Raw genomic sequence first — 26,471 nt, 5'->3', positions numbered from 1 at the left:
CACTCAGGCAAAACTCCCATTGACTTCAGTGTTTTGCCTTAGTGGGGATTCAAGGGCATAAGAATGACCATGTTGGGTCAGGGCGATTGGTCCACCTAGCACAGTAACTTGCCTTCTGACAGTGGCCTGTACCAGATGATTCAGGGGTAATGAACAGAACAGGGCAATTTTGAGTGATCTATCCCATCATCCAGTCCCAGGTTTTGGAAGTTGGAGGTTCAGGGACACTCGAAGCATGAGGTTGTGACACTGATTGCCGCTGATAGACCTATCCTTCATGAACTCATCTAATTCTTTTTTGAACCCAGTTATAGCAGATCCTCAGCTAGTGCAAAATTGTCATTGCGCCAATGATTACTCTGTTAAGGCTAAAATCTCTAGAAGCCCTTGGTAAAAATCGCACTGATTTCAATGGGACAAGCATTTTACACTTGGTGAGTGCACTAATGTGTAGTCACCATTTGGAAAACACTCCATCTACACTGCCGTGCTGTGCTTGAAAAGCTCTGAGGGACCCTCTTGGGGAAAATACTGCCATAGAGTTATTAAAGCGAGGGTCAGTGTAATTCCCATCTGTGCCAACACTGTTTTTTATCCCTGGTGTTTATTAAAATCCTCTTGACATGCACTATTATGTTGGGTTGGGGTTTTCTGGGTACATTTTGTGCAAAAGGCAGGATTTTTTTTTTATAAGTCCTGGGAAAGAGACTCCAGCCTTCCCTATCAGGTCTAAATAGTCCCCTGCAATTCATAGTGTGCAGTTTAAGCATGGTGTTATCCTGGCAATATGCTCAGTATATTTTTCAGGAACAAAGTGTAAATATAGCCAGTAAATGAACTTCATAGTTTGCTGGCCGAGTTCTGTTGACTGCTTTCTGCATTATAGTGAGAAAAACACATTTTTGTTTACTTGGGGGAAGGAGACAATGGTTTCTCCAGTCGCTTTAATAGGACCATTGGAGTTGCGTGGCTAATCCATATAATTCTTTAAAAGTGTTGAGATTAATATATTGTAAATGTGTGTGTGTGGGTGAACCAGAGCGATGTTTATTTGTGGGGATAGAACAGGGGTGGGCACACTATGGCCCGCGGGCAGCATCCGGCCCACCAGCCGTTTTAATCCGGCCCTCGAGCTCCTGCTGGGGAGTGGGGTCTGGGGCTTGCCCCGCTTTGGTGCTCCAGCCGGGAAGCAGGGTCGGGGGCTGCTCCATGAGGCTCCTGGAAGCAGCAGCATGGCCCCCTCTCCAGTTCCTACATGTAGGGGCAGCCAGGGGGCTCCACTCTGCAAGCTGCACCTGCCCTAAGTGCCGCCCCCGCAGCTCCCATTGGCCGGGAACCACAGCCAATGGGAGCTGCAGGGCAGTGCCTGTGGACAGGGCAGCATGCAGAGCCGCCTGGCTGCACCTCCACCTAGGAGCCAGAGAAGGGACATGCCGCTGCTTCTGGGAGCCGCTTGAGGTAAGCACCACCTGGAGCCTGCACCCCGAGCCTCCCCCTGTGCCCCAGGCCCCTGCCCTGGCCCTGATCCCACTCCCGCCCTCCAAATCCCTAGGTCCCAGCCAGAGCCCCTCCTACATCCCAAACTTCTCATCCCCAGGCCCACCCCAGAGCCCGCACCCCCAGCTGGAGCCCTCAGCCCCCACCCCACTCCTCTGCCCTAGCCCAGAGCCCCTTCCCGCACACTGAACTCCTCATTTCTGGCCACCCCGGAGCCCTCACCCCCTCCCACACCCCAACCCCAATTTTATGAGCATTCATGGCCCGCCATACAATTTCTATTCCCCGATGTGGCCCTCAGGCCAAAAAGTTTGCCCACTCCTGGGATAGAAGAAGAGCAATGTGAGAGTTGTAGGAAGAGGTCAGTCTCTTTCCTGGGGACTAACTATATCCAATGCAACAAACGACAACTTCATGATGAAATCTCAATGCAAGAGCCGAAAGGAAATAAAAATGAGCACCTATTCTGTGATAGAGCTGTATGGTAAGAAATACATCACAGCAAATAAACTCTCACACATTCTTTCAATGACTCAGGAGCAATTCAGCACATTTTTTTTTCCCAGAGAGAAAAACACCAGAGTTTCTTAAACGTGGGATAATCTTCAGAAGGGCAGTTTAGCAATAACTGACACATCAGTTCACGGTTTGCTGACTGTGGGTTTGGGAACCTTGATATGCCAAGTTTTTGCTCGAGGCACAGCGAGTTTGTGAATACTCATGTCAGCACAGAATGATGGGAATGTGATCATTAACATTCAGTGACACTGGTGGCGTGTGTGTCATTCTGTAAATGATGCATCGCAGGTAGAGTTAATACACTGTGTCGACTAGATACTTTTACAAAACCATTTCTCTGACTCCATGCCTCCCACACTTTGATCAATAGTGAATCGGGGGGGGGGGGTGAGGTTTAAAATTTATCTGATCAAAATGGCTTGAGCTGAATCGTGCTGCAGCCTGATTCCTCACATGTTCAAGCGTTAACCGACCAGGAAAACAGGAGAGACAGAGTTGTAACTGACACTTGGCTCATTCTAAAGGGACCTGAAAATATCCCTTGTATGAATAGAACTCCTAGAAGAGGGAATACCACAACATTCTACAGTGAAAACACTGCAGTGAGCGAAGTGTGTTGGACCATTGCTAAAGAAAACTGTAGAAGTGAGGGATCTCCCGGGGCGTAATTTAACACCTTAGGTTAACAAGTTTGATTCAAACATAAATGTTGTTGGGATTCACATTCTACCCAGTCAAGACTGAGGGAGTGGGGGAGGGGGCACAAGAGGGGCAAGCAGCATAAAAAGAAGATCAGAAGAAACTGCAATGAAAAATGGAGCAGAGTGTGGAAAAAAAGGAAAAAAGTGGAAAAAGAGCAGAGAGATGGTGTGAGACACATTGTAAAGCAAACTACATAAGACCACATCATCAGCTGATGTAAACCCATCGAAATCCTGCTGAGGATGTGACCCCCTGAATCTTTTTTTAAAATTCCGCTTTAATTTTGCAGTATTTTTAGAAAAAGAGGAAAAATCATAGAATGGTAGAAATGGAGACTCCACATTTTTCAGATTAAATGATTACTACTTTGTTCAGGCATTTTTAAAGAGCTAAATTATCTTGCTTAAATGCACTCTGATGTTCCTTGTACTGTGGTAGTGCTTTAGTCTCCCTGATAGTCTGTTATTGGCCAGCTGCATTCTGTACTTTTAAAAAAGTACCTATCTGGTGGTCTATTATGACTTCTCTTGGCCACTAGCATATTACTCAAGTCTTAATTTGAAAGTGGTATTTCATGAGCTATATAATCTGTATGGGTCAGAATCTGTGGTGGTGTAACTTGGTCTAGCTCTACTGACTTCAACTGAGTTATATGGATTTCCAGCAGCTGAAGGTCTGGCCCTTTCGCTGAAAGCCAAGAGTACAGTTTTGCCAAGGTCACAGGAAGCCCCCTTCTAGTTGGTAAAGCAAAATGCCAGTGATTAAATATTTCAGAGACAGGAGGCATAATCCAGCTTGGCATCTTGGCTGTCTCTCTTTGAGCTCATGCTGGCTTCTGCCAGCTTCCTTCCCGGGAGCCTGTTTTCTACCGTGTGCCCAGATCATTACCTCGCCCCTAACACTTAATACTCTCCATAAGTTATTGCCATTATCCTAAACAAAAGCAAACTTTAGTATAGAAAATCAAGGAAATCCCCAACTGAAAGCTAATGGCAAATGAACTCATCTGGACAGTCACTATGGGAAGCTGGACGAGGTACCCAGATCACAACTCTTTGCAAAAAGAACACGGCTGCTACTCTGAAACTCTTTGCAAGGTTTTCTGCTGGAATAGGGACTGGCTGCAGAACACTTGCAAAGCAATAAAGCCTGAGATCTGGAAATCCTGTCCTACCCTTATCACCGCTTGTAATTCCTGAATTATCTTTTCCCCGCTCCAAAATGAAGTTATCCAACTTTAAAGCACTGCAATATCCGGTGGTGTTTTCTACTTACAAAGGGTGAAATTAGCCCCTGTGTAGAGACTATTCACCACTTAAGTCTTCAAAATAACATGTAAGTGGATATAAATGGTCTATAGGCCTAGTGCTGCCCTTCTGCATAGGGGATGAATATGAAGAACAGAAACCACCTTAAGTAGTTATCCTTTCCATACAGCGTCAGATGGCTCTGCTTCAGCCTCCAATATTAAATATATTCCACAATGGCAACAGAACTGCACTATACCATCTTAGGTTGTTTTGGGGATTGTGTATAATTGTGTATAATTATCTGGGTATTTTTTCGTAAATATAAATATATTCTTCTTTAAGAGCATCTGTGGCTTCCCCATAATGGAAAATAAAGGGGATGAGGATGTAATCCATGCTGAATACATTAAAATGCATTGGCGGAAAATACTGATAGGACGTGACAAGCCAAGGACTTGCTTCTGATGCCTCTGGCTTGGTTGAGTAACTGGGAAAGGGATCCAAAGAGCCACCAGCATTGTTTAAGCTCATGTGGCTCCAGGTAGATCTTACTAAGCAATCCTGGATAATGTACAATTTATTGACTGTTTGGAGGCTCATGGGGCATTGAAGCCTATTTAATAGGTGCCTCAAAGCAACAGCTCTCCCATAATAATATTGCTATAATACAACAGAGTGCTATTGTTATAATGATGTATTACTGAAAACATGGTTACAGCCAGAAAATCACCAAGGGAGCTCATAAAATGTTGTTTAACCTTTTGTTAATTTAAAGGCTCCAATGTTATCTAATTTATTTATTGTGTGAGGAAAGGGTTTGAAGTCAATTACCCAATGGATTGTGAGATCTGCATACAGGCTTCAGCTATGCAATACATTATTAATGGTGCAGGGCAAAGATTTAAACTTTAAAGGCTGCACCTAAAAGCTGACAAGGTGCAGCCATCATTTGGTTTCTAATAGTGTGACTTCTAATGCAGCTCAAATGAGCCTGGCATAACCAGCCACTGCTGTTCCCAGTGAGAATAGGAATTGCCGGAACCTTTTGCTTTAGGTCCACGTCTTTTGGTCTTTATTCAGGCAAATCTCCCATTGAAATCTCTGGGTGTTTTGCCTGAGTAACCCTTATAAAAACATTACAGTATTCAATAAAGCTCACCCCACAGACTCCAGTTTCACTATGGTACAACAGTGTTTTGCAACATCACTGTGGAATACTGTAATATTTGTAGTGCCAGACCCTCAGGTGGTAGAGGCTGACATGGTTCCACTGGCTTTGTCATTGTCAAAGTCGATGGAACTATGTCAGTTTGCTCCAGCTGAGGATCTGACACAGAATACCTAAGCTTGTTAAGAGGAGGACTAGAGTGAGGGAGAGATCATTGATGGAGGGGGGGAAGGGGGCTTTTGTTTTGTTTTTTCACTTGTGGGAGGTGCCCAAAGAGTACGGTGATACGCATCAGAGACGAGGTACAGATATAGAATTTAGTGTTTAAAAAAATGGGGAAATGCACAATTTGGCCCATAGTTACTAGAATGCATTACACCGGCTTCTCATTTAAAGTGTCAAGCCGACTGATCTTGCTAACATGGCTGAGCTGAGTGTGATCCATTCAACCTAAGCTGTTGCGTTCTGACAGGGCTACTTACTACCTTTACTGGCTATATCAAACATGAGAAAACCAACAGTTATTTTTTGTCTTCTGCAGAAGTACAGAGAAGCTCACTTAGGGCTTATACGTGTGTAGTGGGGGCAAAATCCCACCGTTCCATACGTGAAAAGCCAGCATTGTAGACATACCCTGTGTATGAAATTAGAGGGCTAGCACAAGGGCTTAAGTCTGCTACTTGATTGTTTGAACCTTTTTAAATAGGAGGCTAACACATACTCTTGTCCACATGTGAACGGCCATCCATTCATATGAACATTCAAAGGAATAGCAAAGGGGAACATGGGCATGGGCCAGTCAAAGAGAAGTTTGGGATGTAATGAATGTTTGCCAGTGCTATTTTGTAGCCTTCGACCAGCTCCACTTTAAATTAGTATGTTCATTAAGTACCAACCCATTTTTATATGACTCTTTATGGTCTTTGCAACATTTAAATGAATTGCTATTAAGTTAATAAGGGTATGTCTACACTACGAGGGTAGTTCGATTTTACTTAAATCGAATATGTGTAATCGATATTGCAAAGTCGAACGTGTGTGTCCACACCAAGGAGAGTAATTCGACTTTGTGAGTCCACACTAACGGGGCGAGCGTCGATATTGGAAGCGGTGCACTGTGGGCAGCTATCCCACAGTTCCCGCAGTCCCCGCTGCCCATCGGAATTCTGGGTCGAGCCGCCAATGCCTTCTGGGTAAAAAAAATTTGTCGTCATCCGTCCGTCACTAACGCCCTCCCTCCCTCCATGAAAGCGCCGGCGGGAAATCAGTTCGCGCACTTTTCTGGTCAGTGACAGCGCGGACGCCACAGCACTGCGATCATGGATCACGCTGCGACCATAGCTGCAGTTGTGGCCGTTCTCAACACCTCGCAGCTTATCATACACCTTACCCTGAGGCAGATGCAGAGTAATCAGGTGAGGAGGCTATGACACCGCCGTGATGGCCTGAAGTCGGAGAGTAGCACAGAGCTGTCAGAAACCACGAGCCCCAGCGCCCAGGACATCATGGTGGCAATGGGTCATGTGGATATTGTGGAACGGCGATTCTGGGCCTGGGAAACAAGCACGGACTGGTGGGACCGTATAGTGCTTCAGGTCTGGGATGAATCCCAGTGGCTGCGAAACTTTCGCATGCGGAAGGGGACTTTCCTCGAACTTTGTGAGTTGCTGTCCCCTGCCCTGAAGCGCAAGGACACCCGCATGCGAGCAGCCCTCACTGTCCAGAAGCGAGTGGCCATAGCCCTCTGGAAGCTTGCAACGCCGGACAGCTACCGGTCAGTCGCGAACCACTTTGGTGTGGGCAAATCTACCGTGGGGGTTGTTGTCATGCAAGTAGCCAACGCATTCGTAAAGGTACTGCTCTCAAAGGTAGTGACCCTGGGAAACGCGCAGGTCATCATATATGGCTTTGCCGCGATGGGATTCCCAAACTGTGGTGGCGCTATCGATGGGACTCACATCCCTATCCTGGGACCGGACCACCAGGCCAGCCAGTACATCAATAGAAAGGGCTACTTTTCAATGGTGCTGCAAGCACTGGTGGACCATCGGGGACGGTTTACAAACATCTACGTCGGATGGCCGGGCAAGGTTCATGACGCTCGCGTGTTCAGGAACTCTGGTCTGTTTAGACGGCTGCAGGAAGGTATTTACTTCCCAGACCACAAAATAACTCTTGGGGATGTGGAGATGCCTACAGTCATCCTCGGGGACCCAGCCTACCCGCTAATGCCCTGGCTCATGAAGCCCTATACTGGCGCCCTGGACACAGAAAAAGAACTGTTCAACTACCGGCTGAGCAAGTGCAGAATGGTGGTGGAGTGTGCTTTTGGCCGTCTCAAAGGGAGATGGAGAAGCTTACTCACTCGCTGTGATCTCAGTGAAACCAATATCCCCATTGTTATAGCAGCTTGCTGTGTGCTCCACAATCTCTGTGAGAGCAAGGGGGAGACATTTATGGCGGGGTGGGAGCTAGAGGCAAATAGCCTGGCTGCTGATTACGTCCAGCCAGACAGCCGGGTGATTAGAAGATCCCAGCGGGACGCCCTGTGCATCCGGGAGGCTTTGAAAGCTAGGTTCCTGAGTGAGCAGGGCAACCTGTGACTTTTCAGTTTGTGGACAGAAAAGCTGAACCTGCCCCCGTTTCTTTACCCAGTTCATTTTGACTATACTCTCCAGTTACATACCCCCTTCACCCCCTTCCCCTTCCCAAAAAATAAAATCATTTCTATTTTGTTAATGAACACCGTTGTCTGTATTGCTGTTTTCGCGGGAATGTTTTAAACCGGGGACGCAGACTGTGGCGGGGGGCGGGTTTAGTGTTCTGATGCAAATGATGCTTCTAAACTCCCGGAATGACAGGCTCCGCACTGGTGCACTGGTTATTTCAATGGAGCCTGCCAGCACTCCTGGGGGGGACTGCGTGTATGTGTCGGCTATGTGACTTTCTGGCGGGGGGGTAGGGTTACAGATCCCCTGCTGCGTGGATCTGTGAGCCAGGATAAGGACCGCTGCATAAGATCTGTAACTGCCCTCCCCCGCCACAAAGTCACAGAGCAACCCCCCCCCTCGAACATGAAAACCACCTCCCAGACTGACCAGGGTAACCAGTGACTGCACTGTGTATGTGTCCTGATGCTGGACCTGACACCGCCTCTGTACCCTGCTAAAGGTCACTGTCCTGTCCAATTACCAAGCCCCTTCCCCCCCTCCAGACAGACTCTCCCTCAAAAGAACCTGACTGAAACAGTAATGAACAGAAACAAACATTTTATTGTGAACCACACATGAAACGTGGGGGGTGAAACTTGGACGGGGGCTTGTGTGAGGTGGGTAGGAAAGGACTTATCAAATTTTGGGGAATGAGAGCCTTCTAGTGCTAGAGCAGTCTGCAGGGGTTGACTGAAAGTTTTAACGGCCCTTGCCGCCCCTCCTTCTTTGGACTTTGGGTGAGGGTGGTGTGGGACTTGGTGGCGGGTGAGGGCGGTTAGAGATAGACTGCAGCGGGGCTCTGTCCTCCTGCCTCCGGTCCTGCAGAACATCCACAAGGCGCCGGAGCGTGTCCGTTTGCTCCCTCATTAGTCCAAGCAGCTTTTCAGTAGCCTGTTGGTCCTCCTGACGCCACCTCTCCTCCCGTTCCATGACTGCTCGGTGCATTTGTGACAAGTTCTCCCTCCACTGTGTCTGCTGGGCTGCCTGGGCTCGGGAGCAGCCCATTAGTTCTGAGAACATGTCTTCACGCGTCTTCTTCTTCCTCCGCCTAATCTGCGCTAGCCTCTGGGAGTGTGCTGACAGGCTGGGTTGGGAGACAGTCGCAGATGTGTCTGTGTGAATTGTAAAAAGGGAGTGAATTCCTGAGACAGATAAATGAAATTGTACACAAAGAACCTAGTCTTTCTCTGTGAACAAGACCATGCACTGCACCTCTCACATGCGCACTCAGGACAAGGTCGAATTTTCGGCCCTCGCCTTCAGTGCCTGTGGACTTGCGGTGGTCTTGGAGTGATCTGAGAAGCGTGGCTGGAGACCTGAACTTCTATAGCGGGCAATCATGGTAAGCCGTAGACTTGTGGCTGCTTAAAACTCTATTAGTAGCACTGGCCTCCTTTCACATTGAAAGCAATGCCAGTCTCTGCTGCCAGCAATCAGGACAGCATCAACTCTGCCCTGTCCCACCCCCTCGCGGCTGTCCCAGGGAAAGATCCCTGTATGCTGCCCCTCTCCCTCCACCGCGTGGCTGTAAAGCAGTCCCAATACTAACATTCCCCTCCCTAATTCAAAGCAGGGCGTCATGAGCGACATCACCCTCCTGAGGATCTCGGACACCCAGAAGGAACGCATGCTGAGGGAAAGCATGCAGAAACCGGGGCCGTATGCCGCCATGCTATGTCGAGCGATGATCCCGGAGTACTTGATTGTGGCGTGGCGGGGACACATGTGCTACCACGGAGGGCCCAGTAAGATCGCCCTACCCAGGAACCTGATAAACAGGCTCGAACTGTACCTGCATGAGACCTACGAGGAGTTCTCCTATGAGGAATTCTCCTCTATCCCCGGCCATATCGATCGCATTTTCGCCTAGGTGCACTGGGACTAAAGAGTGGAGCGTCTTGGGCTGCATAATCATGAATAACCGGACATTGTAAAAAATTTTTTAAATAGTTGGGACTAAATAGTGAAGAGCCCAAGTCAGAAAAATCATGAGAAACCCTTTGTTGATATTGTAAATATTCCAGTTTTGTAGCAGATAAATGTTTATATGTTTAAAGCACTTTAGGAAATAAGCCATTTTAAATATTGTCAATACTTCAGTTCTGTTAAAAAAATCAGCGGTGCCAGCGCTGTCGACTGCCTCGTCCTCCTCATCTCCTTCTTCATCTTCCCCGTCCGCTAACATGTCCGACGAGGAACCGGCCGCGGACAATATCCCATCCTCAGAGTCCACGGTCACGGGTGGGGTAGTGGTGGCGGCCGCACCCAGGATGGAATGCAGTGCCTGGTAGAAACGGGATGTGTGGGGCTGGGATCCGGAGCGTCCGTTAGCCTCTTTGGTTTTTTGGTAGCCTTGTCTCAGCTCCTTGATTTTCACGCGGCACTGCGTTGCATCCCGGCTGTAGCCTCTCTCTGCCATGGCTTTAGAGATCTTCTCGTAGATCTTAGCATTCCTTCTTTTGGAGCGCAGCTCTGAAAGCACGGACTCATCGCCCCACGCAGCGATGAGATCCAAGACTTCCCGATCAGTCCATGCTGGGGCCCTCTTTCTATTAGATTGCACGGCCATCTCTGCTGGAGAGCTCTGCATCGTTGCCACTGCTGCTGAGCTCACCACGATGTCCAAACAGGAACTGAGATTCAAACTGCCCAGACAGGAAAATGAATTCAAATTTTCCCGGGGTGTGGCTGGTCAGAGCATCCGAGCTCGGACTGCTGTCCAGAGCGTCAACAGAGTGGTGCACTGTGGGATAGCTCCCGGAGCTATTAGCGTCGATTTCCATCCACACCTAGCCTAATTCGATATGGCCATTTCGAATTTAGCGCTACTCCTCTCGTTGGGGAGGATTACAGAAATCGATTTAAAGAGAGCTCTATGTCGATTTAAATAGCTTCGTGGTGTGGACGGGTGCAGGGTTAATTCGATATAACGGCGCTAAATTCGACATAAAAGCCTAGTGTAGACCAGGCCTAAGAGAATTACCCTCCCCCCACATCCCTCCCAAAAAAACCCAAACCCTACCACCATTGCAATTCAGTGCATTTCTGGAATTCATTAATTCTCTATTCCATTTTTGATTAGCCGAGTTAAGTGTTATCGGGGTATTTCTGTCCGTGTGGGCGTATGGAAACCTCACTGTTTTGTAAGTGTAAGGCAGGACTGCTTCCATTCTGAGAGAAGCAGCTGTCCTTTGGGATTTTGACTGTGTGCGTTCCGAGGGGAAGGAGGTTCTGCATTGGCCCTTGTGAGATTTTTACTTCTAGTTTTTCTTAGCTTTGGTTGTACCCAGTTAAATTTGTTCTGGTTAGGAACGTTTGTATGCCAAGTCAAAGAGAATGTTAAGTTATGAATGTATCACTTTAGATAGAGGCAGCTGGGGTTCACAAAATATTAGGTGAATGTACAAAATATACCCCACACATACTCCTTATGCTTTGGATAGTATGGCCTTTTGGAAGCATCTTTTAATTGGAATGATTTTGTCATTATATGTAATCCAAGGGTATGACTACACTACGGGATTAATCCGAATTTACAGAATTCGAATTTTGGAAACAGATTGTATAAAGTCGAATGTCTGCGGCCACACTAAGCACATTAATTCAGCGGTGTGCGTCCATGTACCGGGGCTAGCGTCGATTTCCGGAGCGTTGCACTGTGGGTAGTTATCCTATAGCTATCCCATAGTTCCCGCAGTCTCCCCGGCCCATTGGAATTCTGGGTTGAGATCCCAGTGCCTGATGGGTCAAAAAACATTGTCGCAGGTGGTTCTGGGTACAGCCTCACCCCTCCCTCCATGAAAGCAACGGCAGACAACCGTTTCACGCCTTTTTTCTTGGGTAAACACAGCAGATACCATACCACGGCAAGCATGGAGCCCGCTCAGCTCAAGACTGCAGTCATGAACATTGTAAACACCTCGCGCATTATCGTGCAGTTTATGCTGAACCAGGACCAGAAAAACGAGGCAAGGAGGAGGCGGCGATTGCAGCGCGGCGACGAGAGTGATGAGGACATGGACATGGACATGGACACAGAATTCTCTCAAACCACGGGTCCCGGCGCTTTGGAGATCATGTTGTTGATGGGGCAGGTTCTATCCATGGAACGCCAATTCTGGGCCCGGGAAACAAGCACAAACTGGTGGGACCACATAGTGTTGCAGGTGTGGGACGATTCCCAGTGGCTGTGAAACTTTCGCATGCGTAAGGGCACTTTCATGGAACTTTGTGACTTGCTTTCCCCTGCCCTGAAGCGCCAGAATACCAGGATGAGAGCAGCCCTCACAGTTAAGAAGCGAGTGGTGATAGCCCTGTGGAAGCTTGCAATTCCAGACAGCTACCGGTCAGTCGGGAATCAATTTGGAGTGGGCAAATCTACTTTGGGGGCTGCTGTCATGCAAGTAGCCAAAGCAATCATTGAGCTGCTGCTACGAAAGGTAGTGACTCTGGGAAATGTGCAGGCCATAGTGGATGGCTTTGCTGCAATGAGATTCCCTAACTGTGGTGGGGCGATAGATGGAACCCATATCCCTATCTTGGCACCGGAGCACCAGGGTACCCAGTACATAAACCGCAAGGGTTACTTTTCAATGGTGCTGGAAGCACTGGTGGATCACAGGGGACGTTTCACCAACATCAACGTGGGCTGGCCGGGAAGGGTTCATGACGCTCGCATCTTCAGGAACACTACTCTGTTTAAACGGCTGCAGCAAGGGACTTACTTCCCGGACCAGAAAATAACCATTGGGGATGTTGAAATGCCTATCGTTATCCTTGGGGACCCAGCCTGCCCCTTAATGCCATGGCTCATGAAACCATATACAGGCAGCCTGGACAGGAGTCAGGAGCTGTTCAACTACAGCAGGGGTCGGCAACGTTCGGCACGCGGCTTGCCAGGGTAAGCACCCTGGCGAGCCGGGCCAGTTTTATTTACCTGCTGACGCAGCAGGTTCAGCCGATCGCGGCCCCCACTGGCCGCGGTTTGCCGTCCGGGCCAATGGGGGCGGCGAGAAGCCGCGGCCAGCACATCGCTCGCCCGTGCCGCTTCTCGCTGCCCCCATTGGCCCGGGACGGCGAACTACAGGCTGACCAAATGCAGAATGGTGGTGGAATGTGCATTTGGCCATTTAAAAGGTCGCTGGCGCACTTTACTGACTTGCTCAGACCTCAGCCAAACCAATATCCCCATTGTTATTGCTGCTTGCTGTGTGCTCCACAATCTCTGTGAGAGTAAGGGGGAGACGTTTATGGCGGGGTGGGAAGCTGAGGCAAATCGCCTGGCTGCTGATTAAGGGCGATTAGAAGAGCACACCAGAGAAGCTTTGAAAACCAGTTTCATGACTGGCCAGGCTACCGTGTGAAAATTCTGTTTGTTTCTCCTTGATGAAAACCCGCCCACTTTATTGACTCATTCTCTGTAGGCAACCCACCCTCCCCCTTCGATCACAGCTTGCTTTCAAAGGAAATAAAGTCACTATCGTTTAAAAATCATGTATTCTTTATTAATTGATTATAAAAAGAGGAAGAGAACTGACAAGGTAGCCCGGGTGGGGTTTGGGAGGAGGATCGGAGGGAAGGAAAAGGCCACTAAAAAAGGTTAAAATAATGACAGCCATTTGCTTGGGCTGTCCACTGGGGTGGAATGGGAGGGTGCACGGAGCCTCCCCCCTCCGCGTTCTTACACGTCTGGGCGAGGAGGCTATGGAACATGGTGAAGGGGGAGGGGGGTTATACAGGGGCTGTAGCGCCAGTCTGTGATCTTGCTGCCGTTCCTGAAGCTCCACCAGACGCCGGAGCATGTCTGTTTGCTCACGCAGCAGCCCCAGCATTGCATCCTGCCTCCTCTGATCTTCCTGCCGCTACTTCTCATCTCGAGCGTCTCTCCTCTCCTCACATTGGTCCCTTCTGTCCTCACATTCACTGGCATCTTTCCCATACTTTGAAACCGTGTCCTTCCACTCATTCAGATGAGCTCTTTCATTGCGGGTGGATTCAATGATTTCCGCGAACATCTCGTCTCGTGTCCTCTTTTTCCGACGCCTTATCTGAGATAGCCTTCGGGACGGAGGAGGGAGGCTTGAAAAATTTGCAGCTGCTGGAGGGAGGGAAAAAAGGAGAGAATTTTTTAAAAAGATACATTTTACAGAACAATGCTTATACTCTTTCACGGTGAACAACACTATTCACATTACATAGCACATGTGATTTCTGTGCAAGGTCGCATTTTGCCTCTTAATATTGAGTGCCTGTGGCTTTGCTGCTAGAGATCACAGACGCAGGTCCGGGCAACAGAATTCGGCTTGCATGCTGCCATGGTAAGCCATTGTCTTTTGGCTTCTGCGTCCTCCTTTCCCACATACCAAGCAAAGCCCGTTGAGTGCTGTGGTTTTCCTGTTAACCTTCAGCAGCAGAAAACAAACTAACCCCCCCCATCCAATTCTCTGGGATGATCGCTTTATCCCTCCCCCCACCGCGTGGCTGGTATCAGGGAAGATCCCTGCTAGCCACACGTGAAAAGTTTAGCGCCAATCCCCCCCCCGCGCTTAGCTTACTACAGGGAAGGATTTCTTTTCAGCCACAGGCAAACAGCCCAGTAGGAAGGGCCACCTCTGTTCCCTTAATTAAATTCCCATATTTCAACCAGGTTACCATGAGCGATATCAGTCTCCTGAGGATTACACAGCGAGATAAAGAACGGATGTTGCTTGAATGCCAGCAAACACCGGGACCATACGCTGCCAGGCTTTGTCATGCAATGATACTAGATTACTTGCTACTAGCATGGCGTGGTCAAGTGTCCTACCATGGAGAATGGAATAAGGCTGCACTGCCCAGAAACCTTCTGCAAAGGCTTTTGGAGTACCTCCAGGAGAGCTTCATGGACATGTCCCTGGAGGATTTCCGCTCCATCCCCAGACACGTTAACAGACTTTTCCAGTAGCTGTACTGGCCGCGAATGCATCCCAAGTCCTCAGGGCAAATTATTCATTAAAAAACGCTTGCTTTTAAACCATGTTTTATATTTTAAAAGGTAAACTCACCTGAGGTCCCTTCCATGGGGTCATGGTCTTGGGTACTGGCTTGGGAGGGTACTTCAGTCAGGCTGAGAAAAAGATCCTGGCTGTTGGGGAGAACGGAGTGCTGTGTGCTCTCCGCAAGCTCGTCCTCCTCCTCCTCCTCCTCCTCTTCCCCATCCGCAGAATCCTCAGGTGTGGCTGATGAGATTACCCCCGCCTCGGAATCCACGGTCAGAGGTGGGGTAGTGGTGGCGGCCCCCCCTAGAATTGCATGCAGCTCAGCGTAGAAGCAGCATGTCTGTGGCTCTGACCCGGAGCGACCGTTTGCCTCCTTTGTTTTCTGATAGGCTTGTCTGAGCTCTTGACTTTCACGCGGCACTGCTCTGAGTCCCTATTGTGGCCTCTCTCCATCATGCCCTTGGAGATTTTTTCAAAAGTTTTGGCATTTCGTCTTTTCGAACGAAGTTCTGCTAGCACTGAATCCTCTCCCCATATAACGATCAGATCCAGTACCTCCCGTACGGTCCATGCTGGTGCTCTTTTTCGATTATCGGCCTGCATGGTTACCTGTGCTGATGAGCTCTCTGTGGTCACCTGTGCTCTCCTGTGCTGGGCAAACAGGAAATGAAATTCAAATGTTTGCAGGGCTTTTCTTGTCTACCTGGCCAGTGCATCCGAGTTCAGATTGCTGTCCAGAGCAGTCACAATGGTGCACTGTGGGATAGCTCCCAGAGGCGAATACCATCGAATTGCGGCCACACTAACCCTAATTCGAAATGACAATATCGATTTCGGCGCTACTCCGCTCGTTGGGGAGGAGTACAGAAATCGATTTTAAGAGCCCTTTATTTCGAAATAAATGGCTTCGTTGTGTGGACGGGTGCAGGGTTAATTCGATTTAACGCTGCTAAATTCGAATTAAACTCATAGTGTAGACCAGGCCCAAGAGTTGACAACTGTAAGGGACCAACTCTGGCTTTCCCAGCATGTTTGTCTTAAAGGGTTTATAGGCAGAACAGATCCTGCTCCTTTTCTTTGTGCTTCTGGAAAAGGCGCAGCCACAATCCTAATAAAGATGCACCCTGCAAGTACTGGGGCCGTATAGCACTGGCAGCAGTGTTAAATATCCCTCCTCTTATCGTCTAGGTGCGATAAATCGATCCCCGAGTGCGCTTCACGTCGACTCCGGAACTCCACCAGGGCGAGAGGCGGAAGTGGAGTCGACAGGGGAGCCGCAGCCATCGATCCCACACTGTGAGGATGGGAGGTAAGTCGATCTAAGATACGTCGACTTCAGCTACGCTATTCTCATAGCTGAAGTTGCGTATCTTAGATCAATCTTTCCCCCTCCCCCAGTGTAGACCAGCCCTAAAAGACAGCTTGCCTCGCTGGGGTGTTGCCCTATCCAACGTCGGCTTGCAGGTCAGAGCCAGCGCTGAGGAAAAGACACCTTAAGCCTCCAAAAAAGAGGTTTTTCTCATGCCACGTTTTCTATAAAGCATTCTGCCTGTCTGTTTTCTGTAGGCAGAATTTTGCTGGGAACTGCTAGTGGCCCAGTGCCCCTCTACACCCCTCGGCATCATGTTCAAAGCTTCTGCAGCTCTAGTACGGCCCTATGAGTTAGTGTCTAGAGAATGTATTCAATGATAGAAGCTTATATCGTACAGAATTCTCGTGGCTGTTCAGACGCTCCTCTCCCTCTTCCTAAAACTAAGATTTCTATCTCTCTCTATTGGAAATCTTTCTTGGCTCAGCTGTTTCATCTTTCCAGAGTAAAAGCAACCACCCAATTATACACACCCATAAATTAACTTGACAACCCACATACTGGAGCTGCCACGCTTCCCTGAGCTGTTTAAATTGTTCATGAGTTCTGAATCCCTACAAAATAGAGGCTGGGAAGGAACATTACAAGCCCCAGTGGAAAGTGTTTCTTCCTTATTTTCAGACTTATCAACAACACATTCTGTGAGGCAGTAGTTATGAGCCTCTGTTTCTCAGTGGAGTCATTATGCTAAAGAAGCCTCCAGTGCGCTCTCCTATAAACATATCTTTAATAAGAAGGCTGAGTTCTCTGGTGGCTCTTTTATCATATTCTGCATGACATGCTGGATTCAGAGGTTTGGAGGTTGCCGAAGTTCACAGCCTAAAATGTGGAGGCTGTTCCAGTCCTCTTCCCCATTTTGAAATGAGAGAGAATTTTGGCAAAATGTAAACCACAAGAGTTTTCAAGTATTTGTGAAGTCTCATCTATACATTTATTGTTGAAATAATCCCAAACTCAAATTTGAGGCATGCTAGCAACTTTGTACAGCTTTGTTGCCTACAGCTTGCCTGTCCTTAAAACTTTCCCTCTCACCTACCAATCAAAATATGAAATGCTCTGAAAAAGTTCAGAGTAACATTCCATGCATTGTTGGCTCCTAATTCCATTAACTTTGCCTTTTATGTAAATATGTATTCTGGTCTGCAGAACCCTTTCACTTGTACCCTATTTGATTTGATTGTGATCATTCAGATCAGAAGATCTAGATTGGATAATGGCCATTTCTGAGGTGATGGTTCCAAAACACATGCTGGAGGTGGCTGTTATTGCTGGGATCAGAGGGTATGAACTCCCTTAGGTATGCCACCAAAGGCTTTTAGTCTTTCTAATTAGAAAGACTTTTGAGAGGGCTCACTGTTATTGAGGTCAGATGATTTTACCTCCCTTAGGCCTTTTGATAGTCTGAGGATTTGCCCTGATTTCACTCATCAGCATAGCTGCGCTAGTGCAAATCCTCTGATTTAAGAAGGCAACGTTTCTGTTTACACTGGTGGTGCTTAACTCTCTGAAGACTGGGGTTAGATGCACTGATGCAAATTGCAGCTTACAGCGCTTTACCTCGTCTGTGCTAAAGGATTGCACTGGTATAGCTGCATCCGTGGCTGGTTACTAATGACTAAAATAAAGGCAAATTCTCAGTGTATGAAGAGGCCTTAGTAATCCCACAGAAAGCTATATAATTTAGAATGCCCTGCTTGCATGAAATTGTAGCTCTGTGCTCCCTTGATCCGTGTGCTCTGCAAGGCACAGTCAAGCTCAGTATTCCATTTGGATTTACAGAAGTAGCAAAGATTCTCAGAGGTTTACAAAGGATTTTGTCTGTTCAGCCATGCCTGCTTCCTTTACAGATATAACATTTGTAACTCCCCCTTCTATTGTAAATACCCAGGATTGCTGCAACGCAACTTCACACTGTGTAATGGTAAGATTTCTTTCTCTAATAAGGTTTTCCTTTTTGGTGCCACGTATAAACATTCAAATCCAGAACTAAATTCTGCTATTCTGAAATGTTTGCAGAATTTAGCAAACTAAAATCCCAATAATGCGAGAAGAAATGTGGACTGGCCTATTATTTGTATTAAGGTAGCTCCTTGAGGCTTTACCTGAGATCAGTACATTGCTAGCGCTAGGCACTGTACATACACATAGTAAGAGAGAGTCCCTGTCCTGGAAGAGCTTACAGTCTAAACAGATAAGTCAAAGGGCTGGTCTACACTGCCGCGCTAGTTCGGCGGCTGGGGATCGAAGTTCCGAGTTCGATTTATCGTGTCTGGTCTGGACGCGATAAATCGAACCAGGAAGTGATCCCCGTCGACTGCGGTACTCCAGCTCAACGAGAGGAGTACCGCGGAGTCGACGGGGAGCCTGCCTGCCGCGTGTGGACCGCGTCTGAACTGCGGTAAGTTCGAAGTAAGGTATGTCGAATTCAGCTACGTTATTCACGTAGCTGAATTTGCGTACCTTACTTCGACTTGGGGGGTAAGTGTAGACCAAGCCAAAGAGTGGGAGAATGGAAGTTTTATTATTCACATCTTACAGATGGGGAACTGAGACATGGAGACTAACTGACCTTTACGGAGTTTCTTGATAAACTCTAATCCTTCATAATATGTAAATTGTGCTTGCAGAAACCAGTACCACAACAATTAATTTTGCCCTGCTAAGCCATTGTCGGCAACTATTTTCAGCCTCCCTTTTGTGCATGCATTAACTTCTAATGAAAATCAATGCGACTTAGGCACCTACCTGCCATTTGAGCCTTTCAAAATCTCTCCCTACAGCTTTACCTAAAAGGAACTTTCAAAAACATAAGATGTAAGCTGTCTCAGCATCTGATTTAAATATTGCCTCTCAAAATTACAAAAGACCCAATATAATAACCATGGACATATATGGAGGGGCATCCATTGACATCAGCAAATCCTGGATTATGCCTAGAAAGTGGGTATTGAGAAAAGGACATGCTTCTTTAAAATCTGATGCTGATACATGTAGGTAACTATTGTGGAATTTTTAGAAAATTATGTGGGAAAAGAAAACCAAACGTTAAGGAATTTTGGTAGGGTGATGGTTTACCATATCCTGTCATCCCATAAGAAGAAGTAATGACCCATAAAAGCTCCTGAATATTTCTGCAACTGGAGCTGTTACTGACAAAATAACACAGCATGCTCCCTTTCTGCCTGGATAGAGCTTAGCTTCTTTACAGTCTTTACAACATGAGCTGTAGAATCAAGAATCTATCTTGCAATCCATTGTATTACAGTTCCTACTCCATCTATAATGCTGTGAATTGTACTGTTAGTCTCACACAAATAGTAGACCTAAATCAAAATGATCTAAAGCAACCTCTCTGTATTTTAGCTATTTTGTTATCAGTTTACTTTCAGATCCCAGCACTCTAATTCCTAATTGACTTTGTCACATTGTGAGAATGACACACTTTTTCAGCTGACCTAGAACCCAGATATTTCCAGCTCCTAAAGAGCAGAGACTCATTAGCTAATGGAGGATATCACAGTTGGGAAAGATTTTCAGATCTTGTTAGGTGACTCTGGTTTTCAGCCCATAGGCCCTGGATAACTACTGGAACAGCAGAATCCACTGTATTGCAGAAAGCCAAATTTATCATTGGAAAGATGAAATATTCTGTTAGAAAACATGTGGCTTTGGCAAATGCAAGTGAAGGACAGGATCCTTCTCATGGGAGTTATACTTGTCAGTGAGCCAGGGCTTTTCACATAAGTAAGAGTTTTCAGGGTCATGTAAGGTGACCAGACAGCAAGTGTGAAAAATTGGGACGGGGGCGGGGGGTAATTGGCACCTGTATAAGAAAAAGCCCCAAATATTGGGACTGTCCCTATAAAATCGGGACATTTGGTCACCCTAGGGTCATGCAAAGAGCTGAGATTTCTTCAAGATTGGGAGGTCCCAAATATAAAAGGAATCATATATTGACATCATCCATGAGTAAGTCATTGTGACAAGGAGAACTTAGTACAATATCTTGTAACATGATTTATAAAACAAACAGTAAACAGCATTAAATTTTGAATTTGTCTTATTTGTTAATGTGATCAACCTGGAGAAATGTATGTACTACAGCCCTCCCTTAATAAAACACTGCTCTTGGGAGTCGGAGAGAAATTGTGTTTTATCCGGAAGAAGGAAAGTTGCAAGCAGGATCTGAAACATTTTCGTTTGGAACCTAAGTGTTGCCCAAGGTAAAACTGCACAATGTTAAAGCAACGATAATTGGCTCCTCCTGGCTTTCCCCATTGAAAGAAATTGAAATTCAATTGACTTTCTGTGGTGATAGTGGTGGAGCGGCAATTGTCATTGCTGTGACATTGTATATTTCTAGATCAGGCGGCTCTTAGAAGCCAAGCAAAAAATATTGTTGCAAATTAGGAAATGATCTAAGAATGCATTTAATGGAGGGAGGACAGCATATATGATGAATGCCATATGCTGTGTAGCAAGGTTACGTGGCTGAGGTGTTTATCTGGCCAGAAAATGGTTATTTAAATGATATTTTGAGTGTCCTTTTGTTTTACAAGTAAATACCGATGTTGTAGGCTAAACAAATATGACTTTAAGTGCCAAAGAGTTCACTAGCCCAGGGTACAAACATTACCAGGTATACAGAGAGTATAATCAAGTGGTGGTGGTTTTAGTAAAATATGATCTCCATCCTCTCACTGCCCTGAAAATCCCAACTAACAGCAGTTGCTCAGTGTCTCCCCCTTGCTGTGCCTAGTCCCTCAAAAAAGATGATTTCCCCTTCCCCCCATTAAAATTAATGCATTATAAAGAAATTCTTTTTCATATTTTAGTACCATTTGTATTAATAAACATGTTATAGCACCATAATTTTGCAATACGTTTACAGCCTGAGGTGATACAGTCTAAATAAGAAACATAGAACATGAAGATCAAAAACTAAGGAAGTTGATAGGGACAGGAGGAAAAAGGGTTCAAGCAAATAAGTGTGACATTAGATCACGAGTGACTCTTATAATTCTATTGGGGTGAGGCAGCCATGTTTGTTGTAGAATGGTCAGAGCCAGTGTTCAGTTCATAGGCGCTGAAACTAGTAATGCTGGGGGTGCTTCCACATCCCCTGGCTTAAGGCAGTTTCCATTATATACAGGGTTTACAGTTTGATTCAATGGCTCTCAGCACCCCCACCATACAAATTGTTCCAGCACCTGTGAGTCCATTCCAAAAGATGTTGGGCCTGCGTCTCCATTGCCAGGCATCTTGTGTCGTCATTTGCACGAGTACAAAGTGGACATTGTTTTACACTACTTTGCACCAGTGCAAATAACGACACAATATACTGATAGTTTCTTGTCCTACCTTCAGTGGACATGGAGAACAATTGATCCCCGGCCTCTTTGTAACCGCCCTTAATGTATTTTAAGACTGTTATCAGATCCCCTCTCAGTCTTCCTTTCTCAAGACTAAACATGCCCCATTTTTTTCACCTTTCCTCATAGGGCAGGTTTTCTAAACCTTTTATCATTTCTGTTGTTCTCCTCTGGGCTCTCTTCAGTTTGTCCAAATCTTTCTTAAAGTGTGTGACCCAGAACTGGACCCAATATTCCAGCTGAGGCCTCACCATGCTGGAGAGGAACAATTACCTCCTGTTTCTTGCATGTGACACTCTTGTCAATACATCCCAGAATGATATTGGCTTTTTTTCACAACTGCATCACGTTGTTGACTCATATTCAATTTGTGATCCATTATAACCCCTAGATTCTTTTCAGTAGAACTGTCCTAATCAGTTCTTCCCAATTTTGTAGTTGTGCATTTCATTCTTCCTTACTACATGTAGTATTTTGCACTTGTCTTGAATTTCATTTTGTCGATTTCAGACCAATTCTCCAATTTATCTAGGTTGTTTTGAATTTTAATCCTATCCTCTAAAGTGCTTGCAACCCCTTCCTGCTTAGTGTCATCTACAAATTTTATAAGCATGCTCTCCACTCCATTATCCAAGTCATTAATTAAAATATTAAATAGTAACAGATTCATGCGGGACCCCACTAAATACATCCTCTCAGTTTGACAATGAACCATTGATAACTATCCTGAGTAACCGGATAGTACTCCGCCTTACTAAAGACTTACTAAAGGACTCAGCCTTACTAAAATCAAGATACATCAGGTCTACTACTTCCCCACTATCCACTAGGTCAGTAATCCTGTCAAAGAAGGCCTTAGGTTGGTTTGGCATGATCTGTTCTTGATAATTCCATGTTTCACAGGAACATCATAATTGCCAGAATGGATTAGCTCAATGGTTCAATTAGTCCAGTATCATGTTTCCAGCTGCAGTCAGTATCCAATACTTCAGAGAAAGATGCAAGAAATCCTGCAGTTATAGAATAACCTGACCACAGGAAAAGTTTCTTCCCAGCCCATATTAGCTAGTGAAAGGTTTCTGCCCTGAAGCAGAAGGGTTTAGATCCATTCCAAAACTCTTGTTTTTAATCCTTATAACTCTGGATTTCTCCATTATCCAGATAAGCATCTAAACAGCTTTGAATCCTAAGCTCCTGGCTTCAGTGATGTCTTGTAGTGATCAGTGAGCAAGAAGAGAAGGAAGCAGGATAGTGTTCCGGCCCCACCATCCCCTTAGTGGTTTAATTACTGTTTTCATTATTCTAGTGGAGAATATTTAGTCAGAGTTCTTCCATTTTATGAAAAAACATAAAAATGGTGGTTGGTGGAGGTATATTTGGTGATTGTGTTTTGTTTCCCCATTTAGCAGTGAACAAGTTCACTGTGTGAAATATTTTGCTCATACAGTATTCCATCTTGTATTTCCTCGCTGCTCAGGGTAACCTTCAATCAGCATATTCTTTGGAATGAGCTTGAAGTGTTTGTTCTATATTTTATGTTGAGCTTGGGTTCCTGTCTGTTGCTGACAAATGACTTGTTAACATATTGTTTCTGAAGCGCAATTTGCATTTCTGTGAACCAGGGATTAGGCATTGTGTGTAGATTAGGAATAATTTATGTCTAATTAATAATGGATGTTTTTTCTCTCCTGCCTGAGATTTTGTTTTGCATAATATGAGAAGAGCAGAGTACTCCCTGGTGATGACAAGAGAAAGCATTTCTCAATTGCAAATAACATGAAAACATTTAAATAGGAGGCAACCGATGTGTTAACCATTTGAGTGCTGACTGGTGTGTCAGTTATGTCCAGCTAGTGCACTTCCTTTTGGAGGCTTGAATATTGCTGGCTGTTACATTTCCCCTACCTTTGGTTCACTTGAATGGTTGTCCCACAGAAAACCAGTGCTGGAACTTGTATCTTTTGCCATTTGAGAAATGGCTTTTCTCAGCAAATGTACATGGAGAGAGTGAACAAATTTTATTAGGCTGTAATTTGTTCCTTTCAAAGTTTTCTCACCTGTTAATAACAATCCATGCTGCACTGTACAACATATATATAATGTAATGCACTCTTAAAGGAGAACCTACCATAAGCTTTCCTTACAAACAATCCATTTTCCTGTCAACCTAGATAATACATAAAAGACAGAGACTAAAAGACACTAAAGTTCCCATTATTGTATTATTATAAGCATTAGATTATATTTTTAGGAATCATTTGACAATTTTATAGCTTTCGAAAAATTTTTTATCTGCGATGATTGTGGGATAGTCTTTCTGCTGAAAAGGCACCATATCAGAGAGGAGAAATTCTGTGCTATAAAAATTACAATAATTTTATTATTAGTCAGTGCGTCTGACGAAGTGGGTATTCACCCACAAAAGCTTATGCTCCAATACATCTGTTAGTCTTAAACGTCCCACAGGACTCTCTGTTGCTTTTTACAGATCCAGACTAACACGGCTACCCCTCTGATACTTGAATAATTTTATCAGCAACTTTACAATTGGGGAAGGACCAAGAAGAAAAAATGCATTTAATGACTGGGAAGTCTTTTGAAATTAATGTTCATTCTCTCCTTCATTAAGAAACAAATGGGCTGTAAAGTGGGTTAATCAATAGAACCTTTTTGCAGGGTGGGGATGGAGCACTGAAAAGAGCGGTTATTTGGCTAAGATGTTAAACGTAGGTCACTGGTGTCAGTGGAGGTGTAAAATGAAAAAGCAGGGGATAATCTCAGTGCCCTTGTAAACATTCCCATTCTAAATAAAGCATGTTCTAATATCTAAGGCTGTGTGAGCTGCTCAGGAGCACTGTGGGTGCACTCCAATGCCTAATGAAGCCAAGGAAGGACGTTGACTTCAGTGGGCATTGGATTGGGACCGAGCCTGTATTTATCTGGGATTTATCATTGGTGTTCACTTCAAAGCCAATGGGAGTTAAGCGGGTAAAACCTATGCAGTTCTTTTGAAAATGTAGCAGTCTCTTGACTGCTTCACTAATTACTACCAATAATGAGTTAGTCAGTAGTGCAGAGTGTATCCCTCTTGTGTTGCCCAGTGTAGAGAGTAGCAAAACTGCCATGTGGAAGGGAAAGGCGGTTTCAAAGATGGTTACTTACTTTAGATAGCTACTTTTATGTCCACCACAAAAACTGGGGGCAGGAGAAGGGGAGGGGCAATGGAATAAGGACAGTACTCTTTGGTATATTCTACCCCCTCCACAGACAAAAGCCCACCTTATTCTTGGGATCAGTCATTATAACTATCCCTGTGCACTATGTGAGCCCTCTGAGGCTCAATGTAAGGCCCAAGGGCTAGGCACTAATTCATCGCCAGCCTGATTGCAAGCTGGATGTCTCTCTCCTGTGAGGGTCAGGGGGTATGTCTGAGAAAAGTGGAATGAAAGCCCCTGTACTAAGGTAACTGGGAATCGGTGGGTTTGTCCTTATGGAAAAATCCCACAATCTAATAGAGATTAAACCAAGAGGGCTTTATAGAAATGTTCTGACAGATTTTAAGAGAATGTTATAATTTCTGTAGGCCTTTTTGGGGCCCTCCAATAGGATTGTAAAACGGGGATAAATTCTCTCCTGACTTGTATAGGATTGGTACCAAAAAATCCAGTAGAAAGGTTAGTATTTCTGCAGGACTTTTCAGTAAGGAATTACTGAAGAACCCCATCCTGTGCTGCTTAATCTCTCCTTGCCCTCTCTTTCAACTTCACTACTGTCATCTTTGATAAGGGACAGATGTCATCTCTGAGGCCCAGATTATGCATCATGTGATCTAGAAGCAATTAGTCATCACTGCCAGGCTGTATTTCAGTGTCCAGTAGGCAGGCAGGCAGGTGGGTTAATTCAGTAGCTATTGTAAACCAAAGTATTTCATGTGGGTGGAAATAGTTTGATTTTTTTCCCCATCAGTGTGCGGAAGGGCTGGCTGTTGTATTTTACGTGGTAGCTCACTGAAGAGATAGGGTAGCTGGAGGCCTACAGGCAGTGCAACAATGACAGAAGGATCAGCCTTATAAGGTCTGAGGATAGTTTTGCAGTTAACTCCTTAACTACAGTAAGATAAAATCATCTCTCTATCAAGTCAATACCAACTAGAATTGTGACCCAACCTATCACCCAAAAGAGTGCCGGACCCTTAGAACTCCACCTCTCTTGCAGGAAGGATTTTTTTCCCCACAGGCACTTGGTGACATTTACCTAATGAACTGGAGGTTCTTTGCAGGACAGGTGGAATTCTAAGACTCCAGGACAACACCCGATGTATCTTGTCCAAGAGCCAGGCCTCCATAATAGTATACTGAGATGCAGCACACACTAAAGTTACCTCAACAAGCTACTCAAGGAAAGATTGCTCTGCCCTCCATCCAAAGAGTGGCTAAATGCCACAATTTGGCCCTCAAATACTGAACACACCCTAACCTAATACACCTCTACCCCGATATAACGCGACCCGATATAACACGAATTCAGATATAACGTGGTAAACCAGCGCTCCAGGGGGGCGGGGCTGCGCACTCCGGCGGATCAAAGAAAGTTCAATATAACGCGGTTTCACCTATAACGCAGTAAGATTTTTTGGCTCCCGAGGATAGCGTTATATGGGGGTAGAGGTGTACATGTTAACTTGCAGAGAGAGCCTTGTTTTATTAAGGTGGTGCTGACCTCTGTTCTAATTTTATTTAAAGATTGATTCCTTTATTGATTACTGTTGTAGGAGTGCTCTGTAAATCAGATTGATGTGGATGCAGGGGAAACTGGCAATGATTGTGAGGAGAGTTCTCCCACTGGCAAACCTGGAGTTGGGAAAGGTGGTGCCAGACAATCTAGCTTCACAAATCTCCTGAGGGCA

Source organism: Terrapene carolina, unplaced genomic scaffold, assembly GCF_002925995.2.
Source record: "Terrapene carolina triunguis isolate 2854851 unplaced genomic scaffold, T_m_triunguis-2.0 Scaffold35098, whole genome shotgun sequence".
Classification (NCBI taxonomy): Eukaryota; Metazoa; Chordata; order Testudines; family Emydidae; genus Terrapene; species Terrapene triunguis.
Note: the sequence above shows the minus strand (reverse complement) of the source record.